The 19207-nt window shown below is 31.7% G+C and overlaps 2 long non-coding RNA genes across 3 annotated transcripts in view; one reads left to right on the top strand and one right to left on the bottom strand.

Annotated features, from left to right (window-relative positions):
* LOC136030499 (uncharacterized) overlaps positions 1-4491 on the top strand; it is a 105991-nt gene extending 101500 nt beyond the window's left edge. For both annotated transcript variants that reach the window (XR_010618299.1, XR_010618301.1), the window contains one exon: positions 3052-4491. This is a non-coding gene — a long non-coding RNA (uncharacterized LOC136030499). The remainder of the gene's footprint in view (positions 1-3051) is intronic.
* The window catches only part of LOC136030500 (uncharacterized), a 54596-nt gene extending 47265 nt beyond the window's left edge, over positions 1-7331 (bottom strand). Inside the window, exon 1 of the long non-coding RNA XR_010618302.1 lies at positions 6848-7331. This is a non-coding gene — a long non-coding RNA (uncharacterized LOC136030500). The remainder of the gene's footprint in view (positions 1-6847) is intronic.
* Positions 7332-19207: the final 11876 nt, after the last annotated feature.

Here is a 19207-nt window from a genome sequence, read left to right as displayed (position 1 = left end):
TGGTTGGAATTTAAAATTAGAGCTATAAAGCAAAAGATCCTTCTAAATATCAAATTTCATTAAGATCTGGTCACCCTTTCGTAAGTTACAAATGCCTCAATTTTCAAAATTACGCCCCCCCCCCCTCAACTCCACCAAAGAGAGCTGATCCGGTCCGGCTATATCATTCACGTATATTAGACAGGTTTTGATTCTTCCCATCCATTTTCATCCTGATCTCTCCACTTTAAGTATTTTCTAAGATTTCTGGTCCCCCCCCAGCCGCCCCCCCCTCAATGACGCTGGATGCGGTTGAGATTTAAAATAAGAGATCTGAGTTACGAGGTCCTTATAAATATGAAGTTTCATGAAGATCTGATTACTCCTTCGTTAGTTAAAAATACCCCATTTTTTCCAATTTTTCAGAATTAATCCTCCCCCCAACTCCCCCCCAATAGATCAGATCCGTTCCAATTATGTAAATAAGGTATTTAAGATTTCTACTTATTTTTCCCACCAATTTTCATCCCGATCCCTCCAATCTAAGCGTTTTCCATGATTTTAGGTTCCCCCACCCCAAACTCCCCCCAATGTCACCAGATCCGTTCGAGATTTAAAATAAGAGCTTTGAGACACGATATCCTTCTACATATGAAATTTCATTGAGATCCGATCACCCATTCGTAACTTAAAAGTACCTCATTTTTTCCAATTTTTCAGAATTAACACCCCCCCCCCCCAACTTCCTCAAAGAGAGTGGACCCGTTCCAGTTATGTCAATCATATATCTAGGACTTGTGCTTATTTTTCCCACGAAGTTTCATCCCGATCCCTCCACTCTAAGTGTTTTCCATGATTTTAGGTTTCCCCCTCCCAACTCCCCCCCCCCAATGTCACCAGGTCAAGTTGGGATTTAAAATAAGAGCTCTGAGATACGATATCCTTCTAAATATCAAGTTTCATTGAGATCCGATCACCCGTTCGTAAGTTAAAAATGCCTCATTTTTTCTAATTGTTCAGAATTACCCCCCCCCCCCCCCCAACTACCCCAAAGAGAGTGGATCCGTTCCGGTTATGTCAATCATGTATCTAGGACTTGTGCTTATTTTTTCGCCAAGTTTCATCCCGGTCCCTCCACTCTTAAGTGTTTTCCAAGATTTTAGGTTTCTCCCCTCCTAACTCCCTCCCAATGGCACCAGATCCGGTCGGATTTAAAATAACAGCTCTGAAACACGATATCTTTCCAAATATCAAATTTCATTAAGATCTGATCAACACGGTAAGTTAAAAATACTTCAATTTTTCTATTTTTTCCGAATTAACGGGCACCCCCCCCCAGATGGTTAAATCGGGAAAATGACTATTTCTGATTTAATCTAGTCCGGTACCTGATACGCCTGCCAAATTCCATCGTCCTAGCTTAACTGGAAGTGCCTAAAGTAGCAAAACCGGGACTTACAGACCGACAGAATTTGCGATTGCTCTGTCACTTGGTTAATACCAAGTGCCATAAAAACGACCAGAAATTAAATAAGAAAAACAATTTTTTTCAACTGAAAGTAAAAAGAAACATTAAAACTTAAAACGAATAGGAATTATAACGTATATGAAGCAGGTTACCTCCTCCTTAACACCTTGCTCTTTATGCTAAAATTTGAATTAGTGTCCCAATTCCTTAAGAACGGGTCATTTATTTGGAACAACAAGAAGCTATTTCGAAAGTACTAAAAACCATTAGCGTCAAGCGCGAGCTGTTGAGGAGGAGGCAATCCCCTTCTTATACTTAATATTTTCGGTTCGTTTGAAGTTTTAATGTTGCTCCTTACTTTCAGAGGAAAAAACTTGTTTTTTATTTAATTAAACTAAGAAAACTAGTTAAAACTAAATATAATACTTTATTGTATATTTAAAATGGAATTGTAGATCAACTATCGTCTAGATTCAATAATGTAACGTGATGGGGGTAAGTATGACTTCAGCCCAACCGAAAGCCAAACATAATCAAACAAATGTACATTCCAGCATATTTATTTGAATAATGTTCCCCTTAATAATCCTTCTAAAATTATACAGTATTTAATATCTTTCTGTTTTAGTATCCATCTATTTATCATACTATATGAATTTATATTTGTTTTAAGGGCGAATGATTTCATGACTAGTTTTTTGCTGTTTTAAGTCGGGATCTGCCTCAGTTTTGTAACTAGTCAATCCATGGCTTGAGCATACTTTGTTCATACACTGGCTAAGGAATTAACTCGATTTTACTACGAGTCAGTCCAGAACTTATTTTTACATCGAGTAAAGAATAGGCCGCTGATATAACTAGCCAGATCTAAGCTCTTTTTAGGGTAGAGTTTCTGCTTAGCTTGCTTTGAATTGAACACAACTCGGCTTGCTTTTGTTTTCACTTAGTAAGAACCCTCGCTTTTGCATCCAGTCATCAAAGTTATTGTGTTTTATTCCTAATCATCGGAATTTGTTGTTTTTGCTCCGAGTCACGTTTTTTTGTAGCAAATCATTCTCCAGTCTAGACTGAGTCAGGCGCTAGCCGTTTTTTTTAAACCGTTGTTAAGACTGGGGTCATTTTTGTATTTGACTAGGTTTTAGCTCCCTTATTCCAAAATTACGCATAAGAGAGAGAAAATTTAGGAAATTAGTCCTTATCGCCGGGAAGCGATATCAATGTTCTTTGAGATTGGACATTTTTTGGACCCTCTATTCATTATTTAAGAAATGGTTTTGTGAATATGTTGACCTAATTATAGGGGGGGGGTGTCTAGGAAGAAATAGGAGGGAAGGGGTTAATTGCACCTAAATAACATTTGAACTTTAGAAAGGAAAATTTGTGGAATCAAAACCACAGGTTAGAGTATGATCAGGGACATCTTGTATGCAAAACCAAAAGGGCCAAGGATATACTTGTCAAAACTTGACAAATTTGAACAATTTGCAGTTTTTTTTTCAAATTTTTCTTTTACTTAGTGCGTATTCATTTTCAAGCGAATCCCCCCCTCCCAACGATCCTTTCGGGAGGGGGGGATTCGCCATATTTAATTTATTATGTTTCAGAGATGAATCGAGTTTCTGGCCTTACACAAATTCTAACCAACCTGAATATGGAAGAAAGTCCTATGATAACTATTCAATGTGATGGTGGTGACGTTGAAGTCAAGAAATCCCTTTTAACGGCTGTTATTGATGTCTTCAAGGCCATGCTAGAGGCAGATATGCTCGAAAAACGAACAAATGTTGTTGTAGCCAATGATGTGCACTTTGAAACCATGAATACTATTATGGATTCCTATAAAGAAGGAACAGTTTCTGGTTTCGAAACAATCGTCTGGTTTCGAGATGCATTTGTATGTATTGTGGAAAAATACAACTTTCTTGGTATTAATGAGAAAATTACTAAATATTTATTCGAAAGTTATTTTACCAAACAAGATTTAACAATTCTAGAAATAATTTTTTTCACTTATGGAAATCAATTTGACAAAAAAATTGTTATAAAAGAGATGGCTCTTATGATTGCGGAAGGGAAAGCAGCTCCCGAATTTGTTACCAATTTTAATGCTCCTGATTTTATAGAATTTGCTAAATGTTGCTGCGCTGCTTTGAAAAACAGCCGATTTAGCAGATATCAAGGTTTTTTGAAGACACTTTACAGTTGGCTATCCAAAGACTCTGAAAAAAGATCAGTTGTGGTTTTGGAAATTGTAGGAATGATAGATATGCAACAATTTTCTTTTGGAGAAATTGAATCCCTACTAGAAAATCTTACTATTTCTCCAAAGTTCCAATGGATCAAGCTACTACTTCAAAAATCACTCAATTGTTTTTCTAGAAATGATAGAATTGTTTTTCTAGAATGATAGATTTTCTAGAAATGTATGTAAAAATTGTTGCACATATGGATGTGCAACAATTTTCTAGACAAAATGTTGCATCCCTACTAGACAATCTCACTATTGCTCCAAAGTTCCAAGGCTTAAAGTTACTACTTCAAAAATACCTCAAATATATTGATGAAATTTCCAAATAAGTATTGCGTTTTATAGTATATTGATTACATTAAGTAGACGTGATACAGATTTAAATTTATAGTTTTGTTTTATAGATGTATGTATGCTTGTCAACATTTGATTTCCAAAAAAAAATCAAGCTAAATGGCTGCAATGGAAACTTCAACACCAGGACAGACTCGGGTTATGGGGTGTATTATGGTGCATGTACTCAAGACATTGTCATTCAATTAAGCATATGTTCAACCAAACGCTTCTTTCTATTATATATTTAGCAATTAATAGAAATTAGTGAGATCCAAACTTGGAGTTTTTGCAGATATTTTTAATAATTACAATTTTTTGAACAGAAAAAAATATGCAATGGTATTAGTGGTGGAAATTTGGATATGATTGTTTTAAATATTATTGTACATTTTAAGTTAGGTTCTGAATACTTCTGTATTTGAAAATGATTAAAAATAAAAGATATTCATTTCCTTTTCAATTATTTGGCTAGAAAAAGGGGAAATCAGCCGTCTGAAATCTTTAAACTATGCAAGTAAATTTATGGTAAGCGAAAGCTTAAGTACATAAACAAAATAATGCTATTTTTCGAATAATACTAAAATATTATTATTCAAATAATGCTTGAAATTCCTGTGCCCTCTTCATTGAAATTCTCTTCCCCTATGAGAAGTTTCTCCATGGAAATATCCTCTAACGTAACCCCCCTCCCCTCAACTCTCCCCCCTCAACCAAAAAAATCAAAAGTGTCTGTACACTTCCCAATAACCATTACTATATGTAAATTAAATAAAAAAAACAAGTTTTTTTAAATGAAAGTAAGGAATAACATTAAAACTTAAAACGGACAGAAATTACTCTGTATATGAAAGGGGCTTTTCCTCCTCAACACCTCGCTCTTTACGCTAAAGTTTGACTCTTTTTCTTAACTCTATTTTTAAAACAGTAAGAAACTTTAGCGTAAAGAGCGGGGCGTTGAGGAGGAAAAGCCCCTTTAATATACGGAGTAATTTTTGTTCGTTTTAAGTTTTAATGTTGCTCCTTACTTTCATTTAAAAAAACTCGTTTTTTTTTATTTAATTTCTGGACGTTTTTGAATTAATGCATGTTTTGATCTTGTATATCCGCACATAAATAATTAAAACGAAATTTGCATATTAATTAATTGCAATTAATCGGAAGATTTTGAGAAAAAAGGAGCGAGGGAGGCGGCCTAGTTGCCATCCAATTTTTTTATTACTTAAAAAAGCAGCTAGAACTTTTTATTTTTTTTACAAACGTTTTCATTGGTAAAAAATATAGGTAACTTGCGAATTAACTTACGTAACGAACTTCTATGTTTGTATGTTTTTATTGCGTATATGAGGGTGTTCAGCCCTCGTCGACACCTCGCTCTTTACACTAAAGCTTAAATTTTGTCCCAAATTCTTAAGAATGTCCTATGAATCACAAAATAAATAGTTCGCCGTAGAATAAATAGTTGAAATTACTAAGAAATACTTTAGCGTAAAGAGTGGGGCATAACGAGGAGGTAAACCTCTCATATGCGCAATAATATTTGTTCGTTTTAAGTTTTAATGCTGCTACTTACTTTCAGTAGAAAAAACTTTTCATATTTATTTTTTTATTGTTTTTTTAAATAATGCTAGAAAGTCCTGCACCACCTTCATTGAAATTCTCTTCCCCCATGAGAAGTTTTCCATGGAAATATCCTCCAACGAAACCCCCCCCCCCTCAACTATCCCCCCCTAAACCAAAAAATCCCCCTGAAAACGTCTGTACACTTCCCAGTAACCATTACTATATGTAAACACAGGTCAAAGTTTGTAACTTGCAGCCCCTCCCACGGGGACTGTAGGGAAGTAAGTCGTCCCTAAAGACATAGTTATTAGGTATTTCGACTATGGTGAATAAATTGGCTATCTCAAAATTTTGATCCAGTGATTTTTAAGAAAAAATGAGCGTGGGAGGGGTCCTAGGTGCCTTCCAATTTTTTTGGTCACTTTAAAAGGGCACTAGAACTTTTATTTTCCGTTAGAATGAGCCCTCCTGTGACATTCTAGGACCACTCAGTCGATACGATCACCCCTGGGGAAAAAAAAGAAATATACACGCATCCGTGATCTGTCTTCTGGCAAAAAACGCGAAATTACACATTTTTGTAGATAGAAGCTTGAAACTTCTTCAATACGGTTGTCTGATACGCTGAATCTAATGGTGTGATTTATTGTTTGAAATGGTGTGATCGTTAAGATTGTATGACTTTTAAGGGGTGTTTCAACCTATTTTTCTAAAATGAGGCCAATTTTCTCAGGCTCCTAACTTTTGATGAGTATAACTGATCTTGATGAAACTTATATGTTTAAAATCAGCATTAAAATGCGATTCTTTTGATGTAATTATTGGTATCAAAATTCCATTTTAGTTAGTTTTGGTTACTATTGAGCCGGGTCGCTCCTTACTACAGTTCGTTACCACGAACTGTTTGATTCTACTTTGTAAAACAGTAAATAACTTTAACGTAAAGAGCGCGAGGCTGAGGAGGGAACAGCCCCTTTCATACAAAACAAATAATTGAAGAAAAAACGGGTTTAATTTTTTTAAAATAAAGCAGTGACAACAAAATAAAATAAAAACTACACTTTAACTAACAAAAAATAAAAATACTCCGAATATTTCGGCCCCACCTCCGGGAGCCTTTCTCAACGGGAAAAAAAACAAAAAGGGAGAAAATTACAACAATTTAAGACTATTTTTAAGACATTTTAAAAAATGCCACGACAACTAAACCAAACTAAAAATATAAACAATCAAACATAAAAGAAACAAGAACTCACATTTTTAAAACAAACACTCCCGCACTTGACTGTAACTTTAGAAAAAAACTGCAATAATTGTTTCTATTGGCACTTTCCTCTGCCACAATCGCTGTATAAATGGGGATCTATCAAAAATGAAAAATATAAATACTTGTAACAATACACAAAAAGAGGTCACCCAACCCCCAAATCCAATCAAAATCTTACAGGTTAATGAAACACAATTATGAATTATAAATTGAATGGATTTTTTCATTTGCTATTTTAGCTGCCGTCCGTTGACTTCTTACAGCATTGACCATGCTTTGACCTCCGTTCGCAAGGTTATTACTTGTTTCAGGACAATTATGCAAACCAATACTCATTGAAGTTTTTGACTGGTCTTTAATTAAACTATTATAAATTGAATTTATTTTAAATTCCCCCTCATCTCTATTGATACTAATACCCCCATAGATAATCTTTTTTATTTCTATAATTTCTCTGAAACTTTGTAAAAGTCCTACAGACTTATCAATAGTTTTTGTCTGATCAAATAAAATACTATGATGAGGAAAATTATACACGTGACCAGCTATAGCGGATTCAAAAGTATCAGGTTTTTTATTTTGTCTTAGCGAGCAATTTATCGCATATTTGTGTTGCTGTAGCCTATTTTTTAAATTCTGCTGTGTTCTACCTACATAAAATTTACCACAAGAGCATGGAATTTTGTATACCCCCTGTTGTATATTTCTTGGAACTTTATCTTTTCCGTTATTTAGCCATGAGCTTATATTTTGTCCTGATTTAAAAGCTGTTTTTATATTATGTTTTTTTAATTCTTTCCTTAATTTCTGTGACAACCTTGGGATATAAGGCAAAGTTATGTAATTTGGTTTTTGATTTGATTCATTTTCTTCTAATTTTACAGGTTCCAGTAACTTTTTTTTCCTTTTTTCAATTATTTGAGAAATCATATTTTCGGGATATCCATTTCCTACTAGAATATCCTTAATAAAAATTAATTCACTACTAATGTATTCTGGTGAAGCTAAATTTAACACTCTATCCACTAAAGAAATAACTACCCCCCTTTTTACTTGGATCGGGTGATTTGATGTGAAAGACAAATAGCGGTTGTTATTAGTTGGTTTACGGTAAATTGAAAACACTAGTTTATTATTCTTTCTATGGATCCAAATATCCAGAAACGGTAATTTTTTCTCTGTTTCATTTTCAATTGTAAAAACTAATTCCCCTCCCAAATTATTTAAATGTTCCAGAAAACCTTCAATTTGTGATTCCCCATAATTCCAAATAACTAATACATCATCCATATATCTGCCCCAAAATTTTTGTTTTAAAAATTATGTATCAATAGCTAAATTTTCTATATACTCCACATAAATATTAGCTAACAGTGGACTTAAGGGTCCTCCCATTGCTAATCCTCTAACTTGATGGTAAAAATTGTCTCTAAATTTGAAATAATTAGTATACCTGCTAGTTATTTTAATTAGATTTAATATAGTTTCTATCTCAATCCCTGCAAACAATTCTTCCATTTCACTTTTATGCACATCAAGTTTTTTTGATAAAACAAACACAGATTTATCGAAAGGTATATATGTATACATTGACTTTATATCAAAACTAAAAAGTCTAGAGTCACTTGATATTTCAATATTTTTAAGTTTATTTTTGAAAAATACTGAGTTTTTTATACAAGACTTTTGGAGATATAATAAAGGTTTAAGCGTCTTTGCTACCCATTTTTCAATTTTTTCTGTTGGTGAGTTCCTTGTTGACACTATAGGTCTTAGAGGAATGTCTGTTTTATGTATTTTTGGCAAACCATATATTCTTGGGCAAACCGATCCCCTTGGAAAGAACTTATAGTACATCTGTGGTGTGATATTTTGATTATTTTTAAGGTCTTCTAAGTCCTTTCTTAATTTTGCAACATAAGATTCGGTTGGGTCTGAGTTAAGTTCTTTATATGTTGAAATATCCTTTAGAATTGTTTCTATTTTACTATCATAATCATCTTTTTCTAGGATTACTATCGTATTGCTTTTATCTGCTTTCGTTATTATTAGAGAATCATCTTTTTTTAATTCTTTCAAAATTTTTGTATCTTTGTTTTTAAGGTTTTCTTGAAAATTGCCAAAATCTTTTAAAATATTTACGACTCCCAGTCTTAAATCATCCACATTTTTAACATCTTTTGAAAACATATGAATCCCTGTCTCAATCTTTGAAATTATTTCTTCTACCGGTACTTTTTTAGGAGATAGTCCAAATTTTATACCTTTTTCAAGGATATTCTTTTGTTCTTTGGTTAACTCCTTTTTGCTTAGATTAATCACACCTGGTCCTGGGAAATGTTTAGATTTATACGTTGAAATATTTTGTTTTTCATGTTCCCTTTTTAATTGCAAAAATTTTTGGTTTAATCTTTCCCTTGATAACCTTAAAACATGTTCAAAAGAATTTTTGAAAATTGATATAATTTGTTGGAAATCATACGTATTAAGATACCCACAAAGTATATTTTTTAAGAAATCTATTTCTTTTACAATCTGTGATCTTTGAAAACGTTTATCCTTCAATACATGGTTTAAATTTAGTAAATTTACCTTTCTCGTGTGACTAGTCTCATTAAATGTATTTAAATGATACTTAAAACGAAATGATTTTGCAATGATTTTGTTTATTTTGCACTTTTCTAAAAACTTTTGTTGTGTAATTATATTGGCATGTTTTTTTGCTAAATTCAAAAATACTAAAACTGAATTGGTCTTTTGCCACCCGTAGGCTTGACGTAAATAATTTCTTAGACCACACTGCTTTTCCATTTACGAAACAAATAATTGAAGAAAAAACGGGTTTAATTTTTTTAAAATAAAGCAGTGACAACAAAATAAAATAAAAACTACACTTTAACTAACAAAAAATAAAAATACTCCGAATATTTCGGCCCCACCTCCGGGAGCTTTTCTCAACGGGAAAAAAAAACAAAAAGGGAGAAAATTACAACAATTTAAGACTATTTTTAAGACATTTTAAAAAATGCCACGACAACTAAACCAAACTAAAAATATAAACAATCAAACATAAAAGAAACAAGAACTCACATTTTTAAAACAAACACTCCCGCACTTGACTGTAACTTTAGAAAAAAACTGCAATAATTGTTTCTATTGGCACTTTCCTCTGCCACAATCGCTGTATAAATGGGGATCTATCAAAAATGAAAAATATAAATACTTGTAACAATACGAAAAAGAGGTCACCCAACCCCCAAATCCAATCAAAATCTTACAGGTTAATGAAACACAATTATGAATTATAAATTGAATGGATTTTTTCATTTGCTATTTTAGCTGCCGTCCGTTGACTTCTTACAGCATTGACCATGCTTTGACCTCCGTTCGCAAGGTTATTACTTGTTTCAGGACAATTATGCAAACCAATACTCATTGAAGTTTTTGACTGGTCTTTAATTAAACTATTATAAATTGAATTTATTTTAAATTCCCCCTCATCTCTATTGATACTAATACCCCCATAGATAATCTTTTTTATTTCTATAATTTCTCTGAAACTTTGTAAAAGTCCTACAGACTTATCAATAATTTTTGTCTGATCAAATAAAATACTATGATGAGGAAAATTATACACGTGAACAGCTATAGCGGATTCAAAAGTATCAGGTTTTTTATTTTGTCTAAGCGAGCAATCTATCGCATATTTGTGTTGCTGTAGCCTATTTTTTAAATTCTGCTGTGTTCTACCTACATAAAATTTACCACAAGAGCATGGAATTTTGTAGACCCCCTGTTGTATATTTCTTGGAACTTTATCTTTTCCGTTATTTAGCCATGAGCTTATATTTTGTCCTGATTTAAAAGCTGTTTTTATATTATGTTTTTTTTTAATTCTTTCCTTAATTTCTGTGACAACCTTGGGATATAAGGCAAAGTTATGTAATTTGGTTTTTGATTTGATTCATTTTCTTCTAATTTTACAGGTTCCAGTAACTTTTTTTTTCCTTTTTTCAATTATTTGAGAAATCATATTTTCGGGATATCCATTTCCTACTAGAATATCCTTAATAAAAATTAATTCACTACTAATGTATTCTGGTGAAGCTAAATTTAACACTCTATCCACTAAAGAAATAACTACCCCCCTTTTTACTTGGATCGGGTGATTTGATGTGAAAGACAAATAGCGGTTGTTATTAGTTGGTTTACGGTAAATTGAAAACACTAGTTTATTATTCTTTCTATGGATCCAAATATCCAGAAACGGTAATTTTTTCTCTGTTTCATTTTCAATTGTAAAAACTAATTCCCCTCCCAAATTATTTAAATGTTCCAGAAAACCTTCAATTTGTGATTCCCCATAAATCCAAATAACTAATACATCATCCATATATCTGCCCCAAAATTTTGGTTTTAAAAAATATGTATCAATAGCTAAATTTTCTATATACTCCACATAAATATTAGCTAACAGTGGACTTAAGGGTCCTCCCATTGCTAATCCTCTAACTTGATGGTAAAAATTGTCTCTAAATTTGAAATAATTAGTATACCTGCTAGTTATTTTAATTAGATTTAATATAGTTTCTATCTCAATCCCTGCAAACAATTCTTCCATTTCACTTTTATGCACATCAAGTTTTTTTGATAAAACAAACACAGATTTATCGAAAGGTATATATGTATACATTGACTTTATTTCAAAACTAAAAAGTCTAGAGTCACTTGATATTTCAACATTTTTAAGTTTATTTTTTAAAAATACTGAGTTTTTTATATAAGACTTTTGGCGATATAATAAAGGTTATATATATAAAGGTTATATGGAGATATAATATATATATATATATATATATATATATATATATATATATATATATATATATATATATATATATATATTATATATATATATATATATATATATATATATATATATATATATATATATATATATATATATATATATATATATATCATGAAAAGAGAAATCACCAATGCAACAGCACAAACACACAAAAAAAAGAGACAGAAGGAGAAAAGGAAGACTGTTTTCCTAAATTAGTGATTAATATAGACCAGCAATTGAATGAGGCCTCAACCCTACTCATCCCTACAATCACATAGGTCAAACAGCATAGCCACACACAATCAACCATAAAGAATAATCCATGGACAGGCAGTCATGTCGTCAATAAGTATAAGTCGTCATTTACCAAACAATAGAAAAAATAATATAGACAAATAATTCAGAGGCAACACCCAACATAAGGGCTCATCAGGAGAATACATTGGCCTATATAGGGTTTCGCCACTCTAAATTCTCTACCCAGCACATTGTTGTGGCTACCACAGAATATCCATGGCATCCACGCGTCAGGTATCACCCCCAAAATACATGCCATTCAAAGAAAAAAAAACAGCAAATGTAAAACAACCAAGTAAAACCAAAACAAGCTTATCCTGTTAATATATCCCTCCCTTGAGCAACAATAGGTAAACTAAATATTATAAATTTGACCAAATCACAAATATTAGCACATTGCAAAAATCTGAATGAACTAAACAATTATAGAATTCATCTTTACCATGTGGCTCATTTTTAAGAAAATCCACTCAATTAGAAACACAATTCAAAATAAATGGCGCTGCGACAACATTTCTGGAACCTCCGAAATTAGTTGAAAATTTCTTAGAGTATTTCTAGATAATTCTTTTGATATTTATTTAAAAGTTCGTTATAATGAAAACTAAATTTTTTAAATTGCCAAGTTAATTTATTTGCAGAAAAACCTCTTGATATCAATTTTTGGCTTAAGATTTTACATCTATTTTTAAAATCAATATAATTATTACAAATCCTTGCATAACGAAGTAACTGTGAGAAAAACGCTGAATATGTGATATTTGAGTGTATATTACTTTCAGGGAATGGGAAACTACAAAATCAAAATCAAAATCAAAATCATCCCGGTCGTTATTTGTGTCCCAGTGTCCCAGTCTGTAATTTATCTTTGAGTGCCCCGGTCGTCATTTATATCTCCCGGTCGTTATTTGTGTCCCAGTGTCCCAGTCTGTAATTTCTCTTTGAGTGTCGCGGTTGTCATTTATATTCCCTGTGTCCCGGCTTTTAGTTTTCTTTTTCTCCTTTATTTTTCATTTTTTTTCCTTTTTTTAGTTTTTTTTTTCTTTTTCAGTTTTTAGTTTTTTTTTTTTTAGTTTTTTTATTAGTTTTTAGGGTTTTTTCTTTTTAGTTTTTTTGTAGTTTTTACCCTTTTTTAGTTTTCTTAGTTTTTTTTATTTTTTTCTTTTTTAGTTTTAGTTTTTTACCTTTTTTTGTTTTAGTTTTTTAGCTTTTTTAGCTTTTTGCGTATTTTCTTTTTAGTTTTTTTTTGTAGTTTTTACCTTTTTTAGTTTTTTTCTTCTTTTGTATTAATGCTAAAGCCAAGGTTCAAACCTGGAGCCTCTCGGAACTAGAACCTGAAACATAACCCTTTACCAACTCAGCTACTTCGGCTTGAATACATTCGTTTTGAGCAGCTTCCTCGGGTGTTTTCATTGTAGGTTCTTCAGTCATTTACAATTAGAAATTTCTGTTTCAACGATCTTCTTACAATTAAAAATTTGTCTTTGAACGATATTCTTAAATACCTGTGTCCTGGTCGTCATTTATATTCCCTGTGTCCCGGTCGTCATTTGTGTCCTGGTATCCCAGTCTGTAATTTCTCTTTGAGTATCCCCGTCGTCATTTACGAGCCTTTGTTTTTTTTTTAACTAAAATCTGGTAGGCATTGATGACCTTATCCAAGTCAAAATCCCAAACCCAATCATCGTCGCTATCATTTTCAGTTTTGATATGTTTTGACTCTCGCTGTCCAGGTGGATTTTCATCTGACTGCGTGGTTTTGCGTTCTTTAGCTGCAAGCCTGTTTTCTTGCTGTTCTTGTGATTCCTCGGCACGCTTTCTTTTTTACTTTCTCTATCAGCCGCAAGTTTTTTGGCATAGACTCTTTGTGTAGCTTCCTCGGCTGTTGCCACTGTAGGTTCTTCAGTCATTTTACAATTAAACATTTTCCGTCCACGATCTTCTTACAATTAAAAATTTTCCTTTGAACGATTTTTACTTTTAATGACGTCATCGTCATAACAAACATGACGACAACTAACTTCATGACGAGATGATGACATGACGTCACTCGACAGACCCACAGACAAACAACTTATTTATATATATATATATATATATATATATATATATATATATATATATATATATATATATGTATGTATGTATATATATATATATATATATATATATATATATATATATATATATATATATATATATATATATATATATATATATCACAGGTGGGATACAGGGACACAACTACAATGACGCGTAACAACTTACGCGTGTTGGTGTGGCACGAAGCGCCACACTAACAGCTAGTAATATATATATATATATATATATATATATATATATATATATATATATATATATATATATATATATATATATATATATATATATATATATATATATATATATATATATATATATATATATATATATATATATAAAACAAAACTGATGGAAAAACAAAATAAATCTATACCTTGTGACAGCGTAGTGGATAAACGCTGCTCTCATGATCAATGGGTCAGCGGTTCAATCCCTCGTGTCGCAAGGAACTGACCTTTCTAGTAAAACTTTGTGTAAATACATTATAATTTTTTTCCTTCCGTTTGAGTCACTTTCTATATCTGGTTCTATCCTGGCTCAACACAATTTTTGTAATGTGAATTAATAAATAAAAATATTTATTTGCCACGATTTTATTTTTTTTAATTTTGTGACTACATTTGGCCGAAAGTGCAAGACTTGGCTTTACCCAAAAGGCACAAGACAAGAAAATTGTTTTTAATAAAACAGTAAAAAGGCATTTTCATGTTTGGCTTCTGTCTCCTCCCCTCCCTACCTGTAAAAGTCTAAACACTACTGCGTCACTAACGTTTTATTAAAAGTATATGTCCTGAACAGTCCTAGGACAGAACTAATAAATTCAAATTAATATTGGATATATAATAATACTAGCTGTTGGGTTGGCGCTTCGCGCCACCCCAACACCTAGTTGTTGGGGGCGCTTCGCCCCCACCAACTATATATATATATACTAGCTGTTGGGGTGGTGCTTCGCGCCACCCCAACACCTAGTTGGTGGGGGCGCTTGGCGCCAACCCCCAAGCCCCCCCGCGCGCGTAAGTCGTTACGCGCCATATTAGTTACGCGCCATTGTAGTTGTGTCCCTATGTCCCACCTGTGAATATAGATAGATATATATATATATATATATATATATATATATATATATATATATATATATATATATATATATATATATATATATATATATATATATATATATATATATATATATATATATATATATATATATATATATATATATATATAGTTGTGTCCCTATGTAGTTGTATATATATAGCTGTGTCCCATTGTAGTTGTGTCCCTATGTCCCACCTGTGAATATAGATATATATATATATACATATATATATATATATATATATATATATATATATATATATATATATATATATATATATATATATATATATATATATATATATATATATATATATATATATATATATATATATATATATATATATATACTAACTGTTGGGGTGGCGCTTCGCGCCACCTCAACACCTAGTTGGTGGGGGCGCTTCGCGCCCCCCCCCAAGCCCCCCCGCGCGCGTAAGTCGTTACGCGCCATAATAGTTACGCGCCATTGTAGTTGTGTCCCTATGTCCCACCTGTGAATATAGATATATATATATATATATATATATATATATATATATATATATATATATATATATACATATATATGTTTTTAACTACGTAAAACTTGCGAATATACAACATTCTTTGGTGTCCCATTGTCTGTGCATATAAATAGATTGTCAGGTTTACCGACTCTTGAACATGCAACATATAATGGTCCATGGGAAAACAATCCGTATTCAGATCTATACCTCATGATTCTAATGATTGCCCTTGAGCTTTGTTGATGGTGATTGCTAATCGACCATTCCCTGAGTCGCCATCGTCATTTATATATCCCCCTGTGCACCCCGGCGTCCCCTATGTAGTTATGTCCCTGTGTCCCGGTCGTCATTTATATTCCCTGTGTCCCGGTCGTCATTTGTGTCCCGGTGTTCCAGTCTGTGATTTCTGTTTGAGTGTCCCGGGCGTCATTTATATTCCTTGTGTCCCGGTCGTCATTTATATCCCCCTGTGCCCCCCGGCGTCCCCATTGTTGTTGTGTCCCTGTGTCCCGGTCGTCATTTATATTCCCTGTGTCCTGGTCGTCATTTGTATCCCGGTGTCCCGGTCTGTATATACATTCGTTTTTTAGTTTTGTTGTTCTCCTTTATTTTTTTCCTTTTTTCTTTTTTTTCTTTTTTAATATATTTAGATTTTTAGATTTTTTAGTTTTTTTATTAGTTTTTAGTTTTTTTGTAGTTTTTACCTTTTTTTAGTTTTTTAGTTTTTTTTTTTTACTTATGTCCTGGTCGTCATTTATACTCCCTGTGTCCCGGTCGTCATTTGTGTCTCGGTGCTTTATTGATTGCTAATTTATATTATATTTATATTTATATTTTTTATATAAATTGCTTTGTTGATTGCTAATCGAACATTCCTTTTGTCCTGGTCGCTTTCTCTTTGAGTGTCGTCATTTATTTTATTCTTTTTTAGTTCTTTCAGTTTTTACCTTTTTTATTTTTTTAATATTTTTATTTATTAATATTTTTTTAATTTTCTTTTTCTCTTATTTTTCAGTTTTTTCCTTTTTTTTAGTTTTTTCTTTTTTAGTTTTTAGTTTTTTTTGTTTTTTACCTTTTTTTAGTTTTTTTAGTTTTTTTAGTTTTTTAGCTTTTTTAGTTTTTTTATTAGTTTTTAGTTTTTTTTAGTTTTTGCCTTTTTTTAGTTTTTTCAGTTTTTTTAGTTTTTAGTTTTTTACCTTTTTTAGTTTTTTTTAGTTTTTTAGCTTTTTTAGTTTTTTTTCTTTTTAGTTTTTTTTGTAGTTTTTACCTTTTTTAGTTTTACCTGGAGCCTCTCGGACCTAGAACCTGAAACATAACCCTTTACCAACTCAGCTATATACTAACTGTTGGGGTGGCGCTTCGCGCCACCTCAACACCTAGTTGGTGGGGGCGCTTCGCGCCCCCCCCCCCCAAGCCCCCCCGCGCGCGTAAGTCGTTACGCGCCATAATAGTTACGCGCCATTGTAGTTGTGTCCCTATGTCCCACCTGTGAATATAGATATATATATATATATATATATATATATATATATATATATATATATATATATATATATATATATATATATATATATATATATATATATACATATATATGTTTTTAACTACGTAAAACTTGCGAATATACAACATTCTTTGCTGTCCCATTGTCTGTGCATATAAATAGATTGTCAGGTTTACCGACTCTTGAACATGCAACATATAATGGTCCATGGGAAAACAATCCGTATTCAGATCTATACCTCATGATTCTAATGATTGCCCTTGAGCTTTGTTGATGGTGATTGCTAATCGACCATTCCCTGAGTCGCCATCGTCATTTATATATCCCCCTGTGCACCCCGGCGTCCCCTATGTAGTTATGTCCCTGTGTCCCGGTCGTCATTTATATTCCCTGTGTCCCGGTCGTCATTTGTGTCCCGGTGTTCCAGTCTGTGATTTCTGTTTGAGTGTCCCGGGCGTCATTTATATTCCTTGTGTCCCGGTCGTCATTTATATCCCCCTGTGCCCCCCGGCGTCCCCATTGTAGTTGTGTCCCTGTGTCCCGGTCGTCATTTATATTCCCTGTGTCCCGGTCGTCATTTGTATCCCGCTGTCCCGGTCTGTATATACATTCGTTTTTTAGTTTTGTTTTTCTCCTTTATTTTTTTCCTTTTTTTTTCTTTTTTAGTTTATTTAGATTTTTAGATTTTTTAGTTTTTTTATTAGTTTTTAGTTTTTTTTTCTTTTTAGTTTTTTTGTAGTTTTTACCTTCTTTTTAGTTTTGTTAGTTTTTTTTTTTTTACTTATGTCCTGGTCGTCATTTATACTCCCTGTGTCCCGGTGCTTTGTTGATTGCTAATCGAACATTCCTTTTGTCCTGGTCGCTTTCTCTTTGAGTGTCGTCATTTATTTTATTCTTTTTTAGTTCTTTCAGTTTTTACCTTTTTTATTTTTTTAATATTTTTATTTATTAATATTTTTTTAATTTTCTTTTTCTCTTATTTTTCAGTTTTTTCCTTTTTTTTAGTTTTTTCTTTTTTAGTTTTTAGTTTTTTTTGTTTTTTACCTTTTTTTAGTTTTTTTAGTTTTTTTAGTTTTTTAGCTTTTTTAGTTTTTTTATTAGTTTTTAGTTTTTTTTAGTTTTTGCCTTTTTTTAGTTTTTTCAGTTTTTTTAGTTTTTAGTTTTTTACCTTTTTTAGTTTTTTTTAGTTTTTTAGCTTTTTTAGTTTTTTTCTTTTTAGTTTTTTTTGTAGTTTTTACCTTTTTTAGTTTTTTTTTCTTCTTTTGCATTAGTGTGAAATAATTCAGACGTCATATGCGGACAAACACGACGTCACTCGACAGACAGACAGACAGACATAACCCACAAACAACTTATTTTTATATATATTTATTCATATTTTTTTAGTTTTCTTTTTCTCTTTTATTTTTCAGTTTTTTCCTTTTTTTTAGTTTTTTTCTTTTTTAGTTTTTAGTTTTTTTAGCTTTTTACCTTTTTTTAGTTTTTTTAGTTTTTTTAGTTTTTTAGCTTTTTTAGTTTTTTTATTAGTTTTTATTTTTTTTGTAGTTTTTGCCTTTTTTTTATTTTTTTCAGTTTTTTTTAGTTATTAGATTTTTACCTTTTTTTTAGTTTTTTTTTAGTTTTTTAGCTTTTTTAGTTTTTTTTTCTTTTTAGTTTTTTTTGTGGTTTTTACCTTTTTTAGTTTTTTTCTTCTTTTGTATTAGTGTGAAATAATTCAGACGTCATATGCGGACAAACATGACGTCACCTGATCCATCCAAAGATCCACACACAGACAACTTATTTATATATATATATATATATATATATATATATATATATATATATATATATATATGTTTTCAACTACGTAAAACTTGCGAATATATAACATTCTTCGATGTCCCATTGTCTGTGCATATAAATAGATTGTCAGGTTTACCGACTCTTGAACATGCAACATAAAACTGTCCATGGGAAAAACAATCCGTATTCAGATCTATA

Source organism: Artemia franciscana, chromosome 8 (assembly GCF_032884065.1).
Source record: "Artemia franciscana chromosome 8, ASM3288406v1, whole genome shotgun sequence".
NCBI classification, from domain to species: Eukaryota; Metazoa; Arthropoda; class Branchiopoda; order Anostraca; family Artemiidae; genus Artemia; species Artemia franciscana.
Note: the sequence above shows the minus strand (reverse complement) of the source record. Positions and strands in the feature narration are given on the sequence as shown.